We start from the raw sequence: 17,599 nt of genomic DNA on the forward strand, positions 1-17,599 counted from the left end.
GTGCTCAGCACGATTGTAGAAAAAGATGTGGTAAACAGTTTCTTAGCTTACAGTGCAACGGAGGGAGGCAGACAAGACACATGCAAACAAACAGGATTATTTAGAACAGTGACTTGTGGGACTTCCCTGGCAGTCCAGTGGTTAAGACTGCACTTCCAATGCAGGGGAAGAGAATTTGATCCCTGCTCCAGAAACTAAGAAACTGAGATCCCACATACTGCATGGTGGAGCCACAAAAAAAAAAAAAAACCAGAATGTGTACAAAGATACATCAATAATGATAGTTATCATTACCAATTAACAATAATGAAAGTTTTGTAGCAAAATTAACTGTCCAACAATCGTTTAAATAATGATCCACATACAGTAGTATATCATGTAGTCATTTTAAAAGACGTCAGTTCAGTTCAGTCACTCAGTCGTGTCCGACTCTTTGCAACCCCATGAACCACAGCATGCCAGACCTCCCTGTCCATCACCAACTCTCGGAGTCCACCCAAACCCATGTCCATTGAGTCAGTGATGCCATCCAAACATCTCATCCTCTGTCGTCCCCTTCTCCTCCTGCCTTCAGTCTTTCCCAGCATCAGGGTCTTTTTAAATGTAGAAACATATTTAATACCTGTGAAATGTTCACACATTGTTAGGTTAAAAAAAAGTAACAAGCAATTATGTAAACATTCACTGAGACATATGCATATTACTGGGCATAAGTTATGTCTTAATTTAAAAAGGAAAAAATACAAAATTTAAGTTTTAGAAGTATGGTATGATTCCTGTTTTATAAATACACAGCTCTTCCTCAATTTAGCATGGGGTGTTGACACCATAAACTCATCCTAAATCAAAAGTACATTTAACCCAACTATCCTACTGAATATCATAACTTAGCCTAGCCTACCTTAAATGTGCTCAAAACACTTACATTAGCCTACAAGTGGGAAACCACATCTAACACAAGCCTATTTAATAATGAAGTATTGAATATCTCATATAACTTATTAAATACCTGAGTATCATACCACATGTCCCTGACCCAGGAAAAGATCCGAATTCAGAGTACCATTTTTACTGTACTCATATTTCTTTTGCACTATCATAAAATTGAAAAATCCTAAATTGAACTATTGTATATTAGGGACCATCTGTATATGGTATGTATATTTATGAAACATGCAAAACCATATACAGCAGGTATTGGAGTCACGGGTGATTTATATTTTATTCTTTTTCCTCATCTACAGTTTCTAAGATAAACATATTATTCTAGTAATAAGAAGAAAGCAACAAAAAACAAGTCAGTAAAAACTGCAAAATGCCAAATATCACATAGCTATTATTTACTGACTTAGAAAGGGTGACAATTCAGAGGGCCTTATTCAAGAATTTGTTTTTCAGTTGTTTTCGGTTTGTTGCATGCTCTACTGCATGTTGTAAGCCAATTTATTCACTCTTTAAGAGGCCTTTCCTGGTGGCTCAATGGTAATGAATCTGCCTGCCAATGCAGGAGACCCAGGTTTGATCCCTGGATCGGGAAGTTTCCCTAGAGAAAGAAACAGCAACTCACTCTAGAATGAGTGAACCCAGAAACCCCATGGACAGAGGAGCCTGGTAGGCTACAGTCCATGGGGTCACAAGAGTCAGACACGACTAGCAACTAAAACAACAAGAACAATTCACCCTTTGAAGCACCCTACACTGTGCTGCAGTTGGACAAAGAAGGAAATTAGTCCAGCCATCAAAGAACTCCTCCCTCATGTGTGTCTTGCTCACTGCAGGTTAACTGTTGTCTTGAGTGATCCTTTCCTTACAGGAGTCACAGTGCAATGAAGACATTGCTGAACCCTGCTCCTTACACCTTGAATAGAACTATGCTCTAAATACAACACCTGACATATCAGAAAATTAATTTAGTTGAGAATGCAAGATTAACTCAAACTAAGCTTTAACATGTTACCTGTGAAGTAAAAGTCACTCAGTCATGTCTGACTCTTTGCAACCCCATGGACTATACAGTCCATGGACTTCTCCAGACCAGAATACTCGAGTGGGTAGCCTTTCCCTTCTCCAGGGGATCTTCCCAACTCAGGGATCGAACCCAGGTCTCCCGCATTGTAGGTGGATTCTTTACCAGCTGAGCCACAAGGAAAGCCCAGCATATTACCTAATCAAATGCTAAACTGTACAGTTTAGAGGGAAAATTTAAAAGAAATCCACAGAAGCATTTACAGAATAAATGGTGAGAAGCAGGAAGGAACAAAATGCATAAGCTGTTGTAGGAAAAATATTAAGGGAGAAGTGAAGAAAACAACTTTACAGCAGAGTGTGTTGAAGAGAATAACATTTGAGGCCAGTACTGAAGATGAGGGCCAGAACATGGAGCGCCTGGAGGATCAAGTAGAGGACACTGAACAGGTGTGGAGGCAGCAGGGAACCACTGTAGCTTCTTAAGCATGTGACATGTTAAAAGTGAAGGTTTAAGATTAATCTGGTGGCTGTGTGCATTTGGAGGAAGGAAAACTGGAAAACATTGACAAATATGACTTAACCATCACTTTGAATTTAAATTTAATTTTTATTAAATTTTATATTTTTAATGGGCACTGCTGTTTGATGTTTAGTCTCTAAACTGTGTCCAGCTCTTTTGAGACCCTATGAACTGTAGCCCACTAGGCTCCTCTGTCCATGGGACCTCCCAGGCAAGAATACTGGAGCGGGTTGCCATTTCCTTCTTCCAGGGGATCTTTTCAACCCAGGAATTGAACCCAAGTCTTCTGCTTGGCAGGCAGATTGTTTACCACTGAGCCATTTGGGAAGCCCTTAATAGGCACTACCTGCACATACAACAAAATTTTAAAGCTGTTAAAGGGTAGGCATGAAAGGTAAGTATCCCTCCCTCCTTGGGTCTTCCAGCCACCAGTTTTATTCCCTGGAGGTAACCAAGATACCCACTGCCAACAATGTCTCGATTTTGCATTTATTACATGCATTTACATATATTTGTGTGTGTGTGTGTGTGTGTGTATTTTTTTTTAATCTCAGTTCCTTAGTGTCAGACACTTTAAATCTTCAGCTCTAATAAAAAAATACTGCACTGAATACTCTTGTTCTCAGGTTCTTTCACTCATGTTGGCACATCTTTTAGAAAAGAAAGCTAACATATGTAAGTCAGTAGGGATTTACTGAGAGCCTATTGGCTATACACTTACACAGTACCTGTAGTTTTGCTTTTTTATTAAAGAACTCTGATAATTTCTTTTACTCTCCCTACTTCCTATAACTGAGTTTTACCAAAATTTTTACTTCATGGAAGCATAATCTATGTGGCCGAATAAAATCAACTAAAGGTTTTCATTCCTTTAATAACCTGAAATTAAGCAGTTCTACAAACAGAATACACCTGCATCATATTGTGTTATTTATCATATTATTTACTAAACTGTGGCCTACATGTTTGACACCTTGGCTCTGAATGGTTCCCTCCTTAGTGCCTTCAACTCACAGCACCCCTTAGGATAAAGGTAAGGATTAAAAAGAAAGAGCCCATAATTCAATAAGTACCCAGCTGAAGGTGTTCTTTATGTCGTGAGGTAACAGTTTTACATGGCATTACTGGTTATTTTCCTCATTTTGATATTTCTACATTTATTTTCACTGTCAGAATTCAGTAAAAAGCTCCTTCCCATCTTGTTTTAAGCCTCTGAAATTTTCTTATTTTTATTAATAATAGTACTGAATGACTTGGTTACAAGATCATATCCCAAAAATAAAAACACTGATTATAACAACTTTGCATGGCAATAGATGGTAACTAGATTTACTGTCGGAGAAGGCAATGGCAAGCCACTCCAGTACTCTTGCCTAGAAAATCGCATGGACAGACGAGCCTGGTGGGCTGCAGTCCATGGGGTCGCTACTAGTCGGACACGACTGAGCGACTTCACTTTCACTTTTCACTTTCACACATTGGAGAAGGAAATGGCAACCCACTCCAGTGTTCTTGCCTGGAGAATCCCAGGGACGGCGGAGCCTCATCAGCTGCCGTCTGTGGTATCAGAGTCGGACACGACTGAAGCGACTTAGCAGCAGCAGCAGACTTACTGTGGTGATTATATAAAAATATCAAATCATGGGAGTTCCCTGTGGTCTAGCGGTTAGCATTCAGTGCTTTCACTGCCTTGGCCCAGGTTCAGTCCTGACTGGGGACCTGACATACCACAAACCACACAGTATGGTTAAAAAAAAAAGTCAAATCATTATGTTGTACACCTGAGACTAATTACTGCATGTCACAAATAACTTAGCTATAGTAAAATAACTTAGTTGTATATGTGTAAATATATATTAGTGTATTTATATGTGTTCTTAGTTGCTTCAGTCGTGTCCAACTCTTGGTGACCCCGTGAACTGTAGCCCACCAGGCTCCTTTGTCCATGGGATTCCCCAGGCAAGAATACTCAAGAGGGTTGCCATACTCTCCTCCAGGGAATCTTCCTGACCAAGGGATCAAACCCTCGCCTCTTATGTCTCCTGCATTGGCAGACAGGTTCTTTACCACTAGCGCCACCTATATATTTTTACATAAAATGTTGAGTTTGACAAGTCTGGATGAAAATGAATGCAATGTGATTTTATAATGAGAGAAAAAGAAAACCTGAAAAGGAAGTGCCCAACCATACATCCTCTTGTTTTTCTTGTTATAAAAACGGGCTTCCCTGGTGGCTCAGTGGTAAACTACCTGCCTGCCAATGCAGGAGACACGGGTTTGACCTGTGGTCTGGGAAGTTCCCACGTGCCGCGGAGCACTAAGCCCATGCGCCACAACTGAGCCTGTGCTCCACAGCCCGAGAATCACAACTATTGAGCCCACACGCCTCAGGACATAGTATTCTAAGGTTTTAACAGAAAAGTAGAAGACTTGCCTCGTATCTCCCTCTGCCTAGAGGCAAATACGGTAAAACATTTAGCTACTTCTTCTTGTATTTCTCACCATGGTTTTAAATGATGTTTATACTTCAGAATTTAAGTTCAACATATTGCACCACTGTATCCACAGCAAAGTCTTGATCAAACAATAGCAAAATGACAAGAATACATAATCCAGGCCTGAATAAAAGCCTAAGTTTCACCAGTGAGACAATCCGCCCCTCCTCCAAAGATGACTTTGGGGTCATATTTGTATATATTACACGTGAATGTAGTATATAAGGTAGTGGTGGTGGCTTAGTCACTCAATTGTGTCCGACTCTTTAGACCCCATGAACTGTAGCCCCCAGACTCCTCCGTCCATGGATTTCCCAGGCAAGGGTACTATAGTGGGTTGCCATTTCCTTCTCCAATATGGTGTATACATTATGTATAAAATAGTCAAATGCTTACATGTAATACTTAACTTTCATTATTTAGCTATATATAAAATGATCCAATGACCAATAATATTCAGCTTTTTAAATTTACTTAAACCTATATATTTAAAATACTATATTACGAAAAACTGTATTAAGAATAGTGCTGTTCTTCCACTATATGAAAAACTCTGTAAGGTTACAAGTATAAGGTATCTACATTTTCTTCTAAAAGATGATTTGGGGGAAAAGTTTGCTTTATATTTGAACATACATAACCCTCTCTCAATCTGGGAATGCTACTTCAATCATTCATAATTTTAAAAATCATTTTCATATTTTTTATTTTTCAAGTTGTACCTCACAATTGCACTCATCTCACATGCTAGTAAAGTCATGTTCAAAATTCTCCAAGCCAGGCTTTAGCAATATGGGAACTGTGAACTTCCAGATGTTCAAGTAGGTTTTAGAAAAGGCAGAGGAACCAGAGATCAAATTGCCAACATCCGCTGGATCATGGAGAAAGCAAGAGAGTTCCAGAAAAACATTTCTGCTTCATTGACTATGCCAAAGCTTTTGACTGTGTGGATCACAATAAACTGTGGAAAATTCTGAAAGAGATGGGAATACCAGACCACCTGACCTGCCTCTTGAGAAACCTGTATGCAGGTCAGGAAGCAACAGTTAGAACTGGACATGGAACAACAGACTGGTTCCAAATAGGAAAAGGAGTACGTCAAGGCTGTATATTGTCACCCTGCTTATTTAACTTATATGCAGAATACATCATGAGGAACGCTGGGCTGGAAGAACAACAAGCTGGAATTAAGATTGCTGGGAGAAATATCAATAACCTCAAATATGCAGATGACACCACCCTTATGGCAGAAAGTGAAGAGGAACTAAAAAGCCTCTTGATGAAAGTGAAAGAGGAGAGTGAAAAGGTTGACTTGAAGCTCAACATTCAGAAAACAAAGATCATGGCATCTGGTCCCATCACTTCATGGGAAACAGATGGGTAAACAGTGGAAGCAGTGTCAGACTTTATTTTTTTGGGCTCCAAAATCACTGCAGATGCTGACTGCAGCCATGAAATTAAAAGACGCTTACTCCTTAGAAGGAAAGTCATGACCAACCTAGATAGCATATTAAAAAGCAGAGACATTACTTTGCCAACAAAGGTCCGTCTAGTCAAGGCTACAGTTTTTCCCATGGTCATGTATGGATGTCAGTGTTGGACTGTGAAGAAAGCTGATCGCCGAAGAATCTATGCTTTTGAACTGTGGTGCTGGAGAAGACTCTTGAGAGTCCCTTGGACTGCAAGGAGATCCAACCAGTCCATTCTAGAGGAGATCAATCCTGGGTGTTCATTGGAAGGACTTATGCTAAAGCTGAAACTGAAATACTTTGGCCACCTCATGCGACGAGTTGACTCACTGGAAAAGACTCTGATGCTGGGAGGGATTGGGGGCGGGAGGAGAAGGGAACGACAGAGAATGAGATGGCTGGATGGCATCACCAGCTCAATGGACATGAGTTTGAGTGAACTCCGGGAGTTGGTGATGGACAGGGAGGCCTGGCGTGCTGTGATTCATGGGGTCGTGGAGAGTCGGACATGACTGAGCGACTGAATTGATTAGAAATCTTCATTACTTTAATAAATATTAAATAAATAATACTTTATGTAAATATAGTATAAACACATAAATAACAGCGACCTTTTTGGGGTATTATTTGAAAAAGCAATAATATAAGGTAAGCATGTGTTTGGAGAAAAGTAAAGTACCACTTATTTATTTCTACTCTTTTCCCCAAAATTAACCTCTAAACTTGCTGCAGCATCTTATGGTAGGGTATATTTTTAATGTTCACTGGGTTTTTCTCTCTAAAAGGTAATAAAAATCATGTTGGGGCCATTGGCTAGTATTTTGAAAAAATTATGAATCCAGAGCCATTCCTCCTTATACCAAAGTAAGTTACAGATAACCAAATAACCCAGAAGCCATATTAATAAATTAATTAATAAAATTAATAAACATGACTGTACAAAATTTACACAGATGTGTAGTGGCAAAAAAAAAATACAAATGCAAAATCAAAAGGTAGGTAAATAATGCACAAGGAAAAAAATTTCACAATTCCCATAAAAGACAAAAGACTGAGTTCCGCAGTTTACAAAAAGTACCAAAAAATCAGTATGAAAAAGATTAACAACCCAATAGAAAACTGGATTAAGGATATGATTGCTTTCAAAAATATAAATAGCATTAAATGTATCAAGAAAAGTGCATAATTATGAAACTGCTAATCACTCAAAAGAAGATACATTGTTTACTTCTCAGCGAGGCAAAATTTCTAAAGTTGATAATACCCAATGCTAGAATAGAAGGGAGGAAGCAAACACCTTCATACATTGCTGGATACTACTATAAATCGGTGTGTATGTGCGTGCTCAGTTGTGTCTGACTTTGCAACCCTATGGACTTTAGGCCACCGGGCATCTCTGTCCCTGGGATTTTCCAGGCAAGAATACTGTAGTGGCTTACCATGCCCTCCTCCAGGGAATGTCCCTGACCCAGAGATCAAACTTGTGTCTACTGCATTGGCAGGTGAATTCTTTACCACTGAGCCACCTGGGAATTCCAGTGTAAACTGGTACAGTTTAGCAATTTGGTGATATTTGTAAACTTTTATAAAGCATATATCTCCTTGGCTGGATAATTTTTCTCTACAAATTTACCCTGTGGATTTACACCAAAATATGTTCCAGGCAGTCACTGCAAAATTGTTTGCAACAGAAAAAAGTTGGAAATAATCAAAATGTCCCTCAGTGGGATGGTGAAGAAGAGATCAATGGATGAATAAATTATGGTATTTCTGTTATAAAATACCATACAACCATTAAAAAAAGAGTAAGATAAAAAAATTAAAATTAAAAAAGAGTAAGATAGCTCTTTCTGTGCAGTATGGAAAGAACTCTAAGATGAATTATCAAATGAAAAAGAAAGTTTAAGAAGAGTGTGGTGTCATTACCTCTTTTGCATACTTTTTCATAATCCATATATTTATTACCAAAAAAAAAAAATCCCTGTATAAGTGGACTCCTGCATTTCAAAGCCCGTTTTGTTCAAGGGTCAACTATATGTACATTTGCACCTGATTTTTTTTTTTCTTTAAAAATCAAATATACGGATTCCTTTTAAGGGAGGGAGCTGAGCAAGTACAGAAAGCCTTTAATTTCAGTTTATATCTTTCTGAACTGTTAGTGTGAAGTCAATATAGTCTTCCTACCACTTTTGTTTTCTGTATGCTTTTTATTCTATTTAATAACTTGTATCTATCTACTTACTGACCCGGCTTTCGAGATCTTAGTTCCCCCACCAGGAATGGAACCCAGGCCGCCTACAGTGGAAGCAGGGAGCCCCACCCACTGCACCCGCAGGGAATTCCCTTGGGATGCTTTTTAGAAGAACAAATATAATTTAATTTACACAAGATCGTTAAAAAGAAAAAAAAAATTTTTACTTAAAAAAAATACCAAATATACCAAATATAGAAATCACATAGAGCTTTTTAACTTAGCTAAAGCTCTTTGCATGTGGCCCGTCAGAGGCCCAGCCTCCAAACCAGAAAAACCGCTCAGTCTCCTAAAACCCAGGCGGCAATCGCCTTCCCAAGACTACAGCTCCCACAAGACGTCGCGGAAACTGGCGTGTAAAAGGAGCGACGTAGGAAAGCCCAGTTACTTCGGGTCTCCCGGAAATGTCCCTCCGGAAATGCCTTGTAAAAAAATTAAAAACATAGATTTCAAAGGCTTTTAAGTGAGAAAAAAAAAAGCTATTAGAGCTCAAAGGGAAAGTCTAGAAAAGTTTCCAAGCCCTAGGAGCTCCGAGCGAGAACAGAAATTAGGCAGCCCATAGAAATTAGGTGGGCTTCACGCGGACAACTCTGAGAGTCGTTCTCAGACTAGCAGCTCTCCTAGCAGCTACTCCCTTTTCCTTCCAGTCTAGCGCCAAGTTCTGCTATGCAGAACGAAATCGGCACCTTCCCCTTGCGGTCCTTCGGAACCCGAACTTCCAAAATGCCAAAGCCCAAGTTCCAGAAAAAACCTGCAATCGTTCGTTCTGAGTTCCCACAACACTGGCCCCTGTTCCCTTCTCAAGCTGGGGTTTGGACATCAGCTGAGCGCTCTAATTAAAAACGGAATCTCAAAAAAAAAAAAAACAAAAAACGAAATCTCATTTCTGATTTAGCTCCTACCTCTCAATGTCTTTTCTTCAGAATTTGCTGCTCCGTTCCAGCGTAATATCCAATGGAAAGAAAACGGAACCTGCCAAGACTTTAACCTCACTCTTTCAGGCCTGGTTGCCAGAGCAAAAGAACATTCTGAGACAGGAACAGGATATGTTTTTTTTAAAAAAAAAAAAAAAGAAGACGAAAAGAAAAAGTCTTTCTGTTAAATAAGACATAAAATAGAATCTGTAAATGATTCGTTAAAGGCTGTTGAAACATTACTTTGAAGCTTCAGTCAAGTGCAAAGTGCAGTGACAAATGCTAGTAATCCCCTTGTTAATGTGTGCAGATGTTGATAGTGGAGGAAAGAGGATAAAAGGGAGTTCTGCTTAATTTGGCTGTGAACCTAAAACTGCTCTTCAAAGTTACTTATTAATTTTAAAAATAAAATAACAGTAACAACAGAAAGAATAATCACCATTATTGAGCTCCTACTGTATGCCATGGATAAAGACCATGCTGTGTCTGACTCCAAAGCTCTTAGTGAACATAATGCATAAAAGCACTGCATCAGATTATTTGGGCAGAATTTCGGCATTTCAGAAAATGCACTTGACAAGGCTGTTAGGAGACCTGATTTCTAGTATCAGCTCTCCACTGGCTCCTTGTTGAGCCACACTGCCTCGATTTGTGAAGGAGAATTCAAGACCAGAGCAATGATTCTCAAACTTAAAAGTGCACATGAATCCCGTGAATTTGATGAAGATGCAACTTCTGCTTCAGGATGTCTGGGAGAGGTCTGAAATTCTGCATTTCTGACACGCCCCCAGCTGAAGTCCCTGTTAATCCAGGAATAGCAAAGGACGGGATGACCTCTGAGATCGTTTTAAGTTCTAACACTCAGCATGGATCATTCTTTCCCACTCTAATCTTAGCACCTTTGCTCTTAAGGGAATATGGAAGGATGTGTCAAAAAGGAGAATGACTGAAGTACAGATTCCTATCTGAAGCCAAAATAAGAAAATTTAACTGTAGACTATAGTGTCTCTGGAAAGATACACAGGAAACCCATAAGAGTACTTATCTTCAGGGAAGCAGATTTGATGATCCAAATACAGGAATGGAAGGTAAATGTTATACTTTTATAACTTTCGTAATTTCACTATGTGTGTGCTTTCTCTTTTTAAAAAATAATTCATTTTTAATTATCATTGAAAACTGGTTAATACGTCACTTGTTGCTGTTGCTGCTGCTGCTGCTAAGTCGCTTCAGTCGCGTCCAACTCTGTGCGACCCCATAGACGGCAGCCCACCAGGCTCCCCCATCCCTGGGATTCTCCAGGCAAGAATACTGGAGTGGGTTTCCATTTCCTTCTCCAATGCATGAAAGTGAAAAATGAAAGTGAAGTCACTCAGTCGTGTCCAACTCATAGCGACCCCATCCGACTCATAACAACTGCAGCCTACCAGGCTCCTCCATCCATGGGATTTTCCAGGCAAGAGTACTGAAGTGGGTTGCCATTGCCTTCTCCGATGTCACTTGTTGCTGCTGCTAAGTCACTTCAGTCGTGTCCGACTATGTGCAACCCCATAGACGGCAGCCCACCAGATGTCACTTTTTAGTGAGGCGCAAATCACCAGGTTTTTAGTTTAGGCCTCCTGTTATTATCACAGATTTCTTTTAAACAGAAAGAAATTCCATGAACAGTCACTCAATTATATTTGAGAAACAAGCACTTAAATATCTCCCTGAGGTTTCAGCTTTTCCCCCTCTTCTCAAATAGAACTACAGACAAGTATTTTGGTAAAGTGAAAGTGTTAGTCTGTCAATTGTGTCCAACTCTGCGACCCCATGGACTTATAGCTTGCCAGTCTCTATGTCCATGGAATTTTCCAGGCAAGAATACTGGAATGGGTAACCATTCCCTTCTCCAGGGGATCTTCCTGACCCAGGGATGGAACCCAGATCTCCTGCATTGCAGGCAGATTCTTTACCGTCTGAGCCACAAGGGAAGCCATATTAGCAGTATAGTAGTCAAATAAGCGGAGAAGGCAATGTCAACCCACTCCAGTACTCTTGCCTGGAGAATCCCATGGACAGAGGAGCCTGTTGGGCTGCTGTCTACGTGGTCGCACAGAGTCGGACACGACTGACGCAACTTAGCAGCAGCAGCAGCAGTCAAATAAGGTATAATGGCAATTTTAGGAAAATAGTGACTTAAAGGCATGAAACGGGGCCAAATAACTCGTGAGATAACTTCTGGCAATAAGATCAAGATTATCTGGTCTTATGAGTTCTAATTCCCAGAAACCAGACCAGTGACCCTCTCTAGTCTGGCTGCACATTAAAATCAGTTGGTGGGGAAGTTCCTGGTGGTCCCTTGGTTAGGATTCTGGGCTTCCACTTCAGGGAGCCCGGGTTCAATCCCATAAGCCATGTAACCTGGCCAAAAATAATCACTTGGTGAATATACATATATACACACACATATTTATACACATATGTGTATATACATTTACATACAAACAGTGCCAAGACCCTCGTTTAGACCAATTAAAATGGACTTCCTGGGGTTGAGTCATGTGTATTTTTTTTTAAGGCTATCACCAGAGATTAAAATGTGCATCAAGGTATGACCTAGACCAAGGATATCAATCTGATACCAAGATTATTCTAAGTACAAATGGAATAAAAACAAGAAACTTCTAATGAATACTTTGTGTCCTAGGCCCCAGCATCCTCTTTAGTAAATTCAAAAAATCCATTGGCTCTGATAAATTCACAGGACAGTGTATGTTTGCCAAAAGGAACTGAAATCTAAATATAGAATAATACTCATGAACAATTTCAAAGGCTCAACAAAAATCTTTTGAATACTTGGCTGGTGTCTACCACTGTGAGAGATAGAAAAGAAATCTGCTTTTGCAGTTTCTGACAAGGAACTTGCATTGCAATTAAAGAGACAAGATTGAACTTGTGACCCACCGATCAAATCAGTCCTGCCAAACCATGTTCTTAAAATGTGACTTCATTGCCAACATTTTAAAATTGGGAGATTTTGCATAAAACTCCAGGGTCCTATCTTCTCTTAAAAAATTGGAAGATCTGATGATTTGGGATTCACTTGCTTCCCTGGTAGCTCAACTAGTAAAGAATCCACCTTCATTGCAAGAGACCCCAGTTCAATTCCTGGATCAGAAGATCTGCTGGAGAATGGATAGGCTACCCACTCCAGTATTCTTGGGCTTCCCTCATGGCTCAGAAGGTAAAGAATCTGCCTGCAATGTGGGAGACCTGGGTTTGATCTCTGGGTTGGGAAGATCCCCTGGAGAAGGGAAAGACTACCCACTCCAGTATTCTAGCCTGGAGAATTCCATGGACTGTATAGTCCATGGGGTCACAAAGAGTCAGACACAACTGAGCGACTTTCACTTCACTTACCATTCCCAATGGCAGCATTTTTCTGAAGCTGAGCTGGGAATAAATACCTCCTTTATGTGAGGCCCATGCTGCTGAGTTTGCCACAGTCTTCAAACTCTTTGTTGCTTTCTGATACTGAAGTTAATAATCAGTTGCCAGGTGTTATCACATATTTTTATGATAAAGTTAAGAGAAAAGTGAAATATTTTTGATCCCTATTTTTCAAATGTAGAACAACAAAAAATAGAGCAAGAAGGCCCCATATTTCACCTCCTGGTCCCTTTACACATCTGAGTTTATGCCCCATGATCTACACTGATTATATGTTCAGTATCCAAATAAAAAACTATATTCAGGTATATTCAAGTACTGGCTAAATGCTTGTGGTCTTGAGTCAGACAGGGATTCAGCTCCAAGCTACCACTTACCAGCCATACATAGGCATATGGCCCAATGCCTCAGGTCTACCTTCTCCATCTGTACAAGGGAAGCGATCAGAGTACCACCTCCCAGGGTTGATTTGAGGGTTGAATAGGGTAACATTAATTTATATGGTATCTGGTACCCAGTGACGACTCCCTAAACATCTGTTATTTTTATCCTGGTTAGGAAATGCCAAGGGATGAGTTAAGGATGGGGCACAGAAGGAAATGGCAACACTCTAGTACTCTTGCCTGGAAAATCCCACTTACAGGCAAGCTTGGCAGGCTATAGTCCATGGGGTCACAAAGTCAGACACGACTAAGCAACTAACACACACACAAAGTGAGTTGTTGGGGAAGCTTTGTAGAAGGATGAGTTGACCAAGATGGGTGGAAGATATAGATTGTTCACATAGAGAAAAGACAGAGCAGGATAGGCCTGAGCAGGGGCTCGGAAGAGATGGTGATCAGGGCCTGAATGTTTAAGCCACACCATTGTAAGACTGCTGCACTGTAGTGTTTTCCTCATGGTTTACTTTTGAACTCTAAAGACTACTGGTCCATTGCTTTATGATATACAGTAGGTGACTGTAACGATCACTGTAGAGATTTTGGGATCTTTCCCACTCACCCTTTGGCAACGATTTCAAGAATTCAAACGTCTGAGTGTTTCAGAGTCCGTTAAAGATACGTTAGCTGGGAATGGGGTCATACCTGAATGGTCTAGTGGTTTTCCCTACTTTCTTCAATTTAAGTCTGAACTTCGCAATAAGGAGTTCATGATCTGAGCCACAGTCAGCTCCTGGTCTTGTTTTTGCTAACTGTATACAGCTTCTCCATCTTTGGCTGCAAAGAATATAATCAATCTGATTTCGGTGTTGACCATCTGGTGATGTCCATGTGTAGAGTCTTCTCTTGTGTTGTTGGAAGAGGGTGTTTGCTATGACCAGTGCATTCTCTTGACAAAACTCTATTAGCCTTTGCCCTGCTTCATTCCGTGCTCCAAGGCCAAATTTGCCAGTTACTCCAGGTGTTTCTTGACTTCCTACTTTTGCATTCCAATCCCCTATAATGAAAAGGACATCTTTTTTGGGTGTTAGTTCTAAAAGGTCTTGTAGGTCTTCATAGAACCGATTAACTTCAGCTTCTTCAGCATTACTGGTTGGGGCATAGGCCTGGATTACTGTAATATTGAATGGTTTGCCTTGGAAACGAACAGAAATCATCCTGTCATTTTTAAGATTGCATCCAAGTACTGCATTTCGGACTCTTTTGTTGACCATGATGGCTACTCCATAAATAGATTTAAGGGACTAGATCTGATAGATAGAGTGCCTGATGAACTCTGGACGGAGGTTCGTGACATTGTACAGGAGACAGGGACCAAGACCATCCCCATGGAAAAGAAATGCAAAAGAGCGAAATGGCTGTCTGAGGAGGCCTTACAAATAGCTGTGAAAAGAAGAGAAGCGAAAAGCAAAGGAGAAAAGGAAAGATATAAGCATTTGAATGCAGAGTTCCAAAGAATAGCAAGGAGAGATAAGAAAGACTTCCTCAGTGATCAATGCAAAGAAATAGAGGAAAACAACAGAATAGGAAAAACAAGAGATCTCTTCAAGAAAATTAGAGATTCCAAGGGGACATTTCATGCAAAGATGGGCTCGATAAAGGACAGAAATGGTATGGACCTAACAGAAGCAGAAGATATTAAGAAGAGGTGGCAAGAATACACAGAAGAACTGTACAAAAAAGATCTTCACGACCAAGATAGTCACGATAACGTGATCACTGACCTAGAGCCAGACATCTTGGAATGTGAAGTCAAGTGGGCCTTAGAAAGCATCACTACTAACAAAGCTAGTGGAGGTGATGGAATTCCAGTTGAGCTATTACAAGTCTTGAAAGATGATGCTGTGAAAGTGCTGCACTCAATATGTCAGCAGATTTGGAAAACTCAGCAGTGGCCACAGGACTGGAAGAGGTCAGTCTTCATTCCAATCCCAAAGAAAGGCAATGCCAAAGAATGCTCAAACTACCGGACAATTGCCCTCACCTCACACGCTAGCAAAGTCATGCTCAAAATTCTCCAAGCCAGGCTTCAACAATATGTAAACCGTGAACTCCCAGATGTTCAAGCAGGTTTTAGAAAAGGCAGAGGCACCAGAGATCAAATTGCCAACATCCGCTGGATCATGGAGAAAGCAAGAGAGTTTCAGAAAAACATCTATTTCTGCTTCATTGACTATGCCAAAGCCTTTGACTGTGTGGATCACAATAAACTGTGGAACATTCTGAAAGAGATGGGAATCCCAGACCACCTGACCTGCCTCTTGAGAAACCTGTATGCAGGTCAGGAAGCAACAGTTAGAACTGGACATGGAACAACAGACTGGTTCCAAATAGGAAAAGGTGTACGTCAAGGTTGTATATTGTCACCTTGCTTATTTAACTTATATGCAGAGTACATCATGAGGAACGCTGGGCTGGAAGAAGCACAAGCTGGAATCAAGATTGCTGGGAGAAATATCAATAACCTCAGATATGCAGATGACACTACCCTTATGGCAGAAAGTGAAGAGGAACTCAAAAGCCTCTTGATGAAAGTGAAAGAGGAGAGTGAAAAGGTTGGTTTGAAGCTCAACATTCAGAAAACAAAGATCATGGCATCTGGTCCCATCACTTCATGGGAAATAGATGGAAAAACAGTGGAAACAGTGTCAGACTTTGTATTTTTGGGCTCCAAAATCACTGCAGATGCTGATTGCAGCCATGAAATTAAAAGACGCTTGCTCCTTGGAAGGAAAGTTATGACCAACCTTGATAGTATATTAAAAAGCAGAGACATTACTTTGCCGACCAAGGTCCGTCTAGTCAAGGCAATGGTTTTTCCCGTGGTCATGTATGGATGTGAGAGTTGGACTGTGAAGAAGGCTGATCGCCGAAGAATCGATGCTTTTGAACTGTGGTGTTGGAGAAGACTCTTGAGAGTCCCTTATACTGCAAGGAGATCCAACCAGTCCATTCTAAAGGAGATCAATCCTGGATGTTCATTGGAGGGACTGATGCTAAAGCTGAAACTGCAATACTTTGGCCACCTCATGCGACGAGTTGACTCACTGGAAAAGACTCTGATGCTGGGAAAGGTTGGGGGCGGGAGGAGAAGGGGACGACGGAGAATGAGATGGCTGGATGGCATCACCGACTCTGTGGACATGAGTTTGAGTGAACTCCGGGAGTTGGTGATGGACAGGGAGGCCTGGCGTGCTGTGATTCATGGGGTCGCGGAGAGTCGGACACGACTGAGCGACTGAACTGAACTGAACTGAGCTGGGAATGGAATGTTTGTGCTTGTACTCAGTCACCAGGACTGCCCCATGCTTGCCACTAGAGGGACTAGAACCAAAGGAATCATCAAGCTTCTGGGTACAATTTTCACCTTCCTAGATTCTTAAAATATTCTATTAACATTTTGTTCCCTTCAAACATATATTTTTTTTTTGCACCTTAAAATACTTTTAAAAATCCAAATTCTCCTGTATTATTTCTTATACTTTGTTCTGTGTAAAAGGGGGAAAATTAAAAAGCTGGAATACCACCTCGCCCTAAAAAAAAATCCAGATCCTGCTGGGGTATAGAAAATTAGAGTCCTACTAACCATCATCCCCACAACATAGCCACTTAATAATGTTAATAAGAATGCTCAAACTACCGCACAATTGCACTCATCTCACACGCTAGTAAAGTCATGCTCAAAATTCTCCAAGCCAGGCTTCAGCAGTATGTAAACCGTGAACTCCCAGATGTTCAAGCAGGTTTTAGAAAAGACAGAGGCACCAGAGATCAAATTGCCAACATCCGCTGGATCATGGAGAAAGCAAGAGAGTTTCAGAAAAACATCTATTTCTGCTTCATTGACTATGCCAAAGCCTTTGACTGTGTGGATCACAATAAACTGTGGAACATTCTGAAAGAGATGGGAATCCCAGACCACCTGACCTGCCTCTTGAGAAACCTGTATGCAGGTCAGGAAGCAACAGTTAGAACCGGTCATGGAACAACAGACTGGTTCCAAATAGGAAAAGGTGTACGTCAAGGTTGTATATTGTCACCTTGCTTATTTAACTTATATGCAGAGTACATCATGAGGAACGCTGGGCTGGAAGAAGCACAAGCTGGAAT

General features: G+C 40.6%; 1 protein-coding gene across 1 annotated transcript in view; it reads right to left on the minus strand.

Annotated features, from left to right (window-relative positions):
- DNAJC12 (DnaJ heat shock protein family (Hsp40) member C12) overlaps positions 1-9,742 on the minus strand; it is a 46,797-nt gene extending 37,055 nt beyond the window's left edge. Inside the window, exon 1 of the mRNA XM_055425628.2 lies at positions 9,606-9,742. The gene's annotated coding sequence lies outside the window, so the exon portion shown is untranslated. The remainder of the gene's footprint in view (positions 1-9,605) is intronic.
- Between the last annotated feature and the right edge of the window lie 7,857 nt (positions 9,743-17,599).

The sequence above is a fragment of the Moschus berezovskii genome, chromosome 12 (assembly GCF_049115385.1).
Source record: "Moschus berezovskii isolate FMDL1 chromosome 12, NW_MosBer_1.0, whole genome shotgun sequence".
In the NCBI taxonomy this organism is placed as follows: Eukaryota; Metazoa; Chordata; class Mammalia; order Artiodactyla; family Moschidae; genus Moschus; species Moschus berezovskii.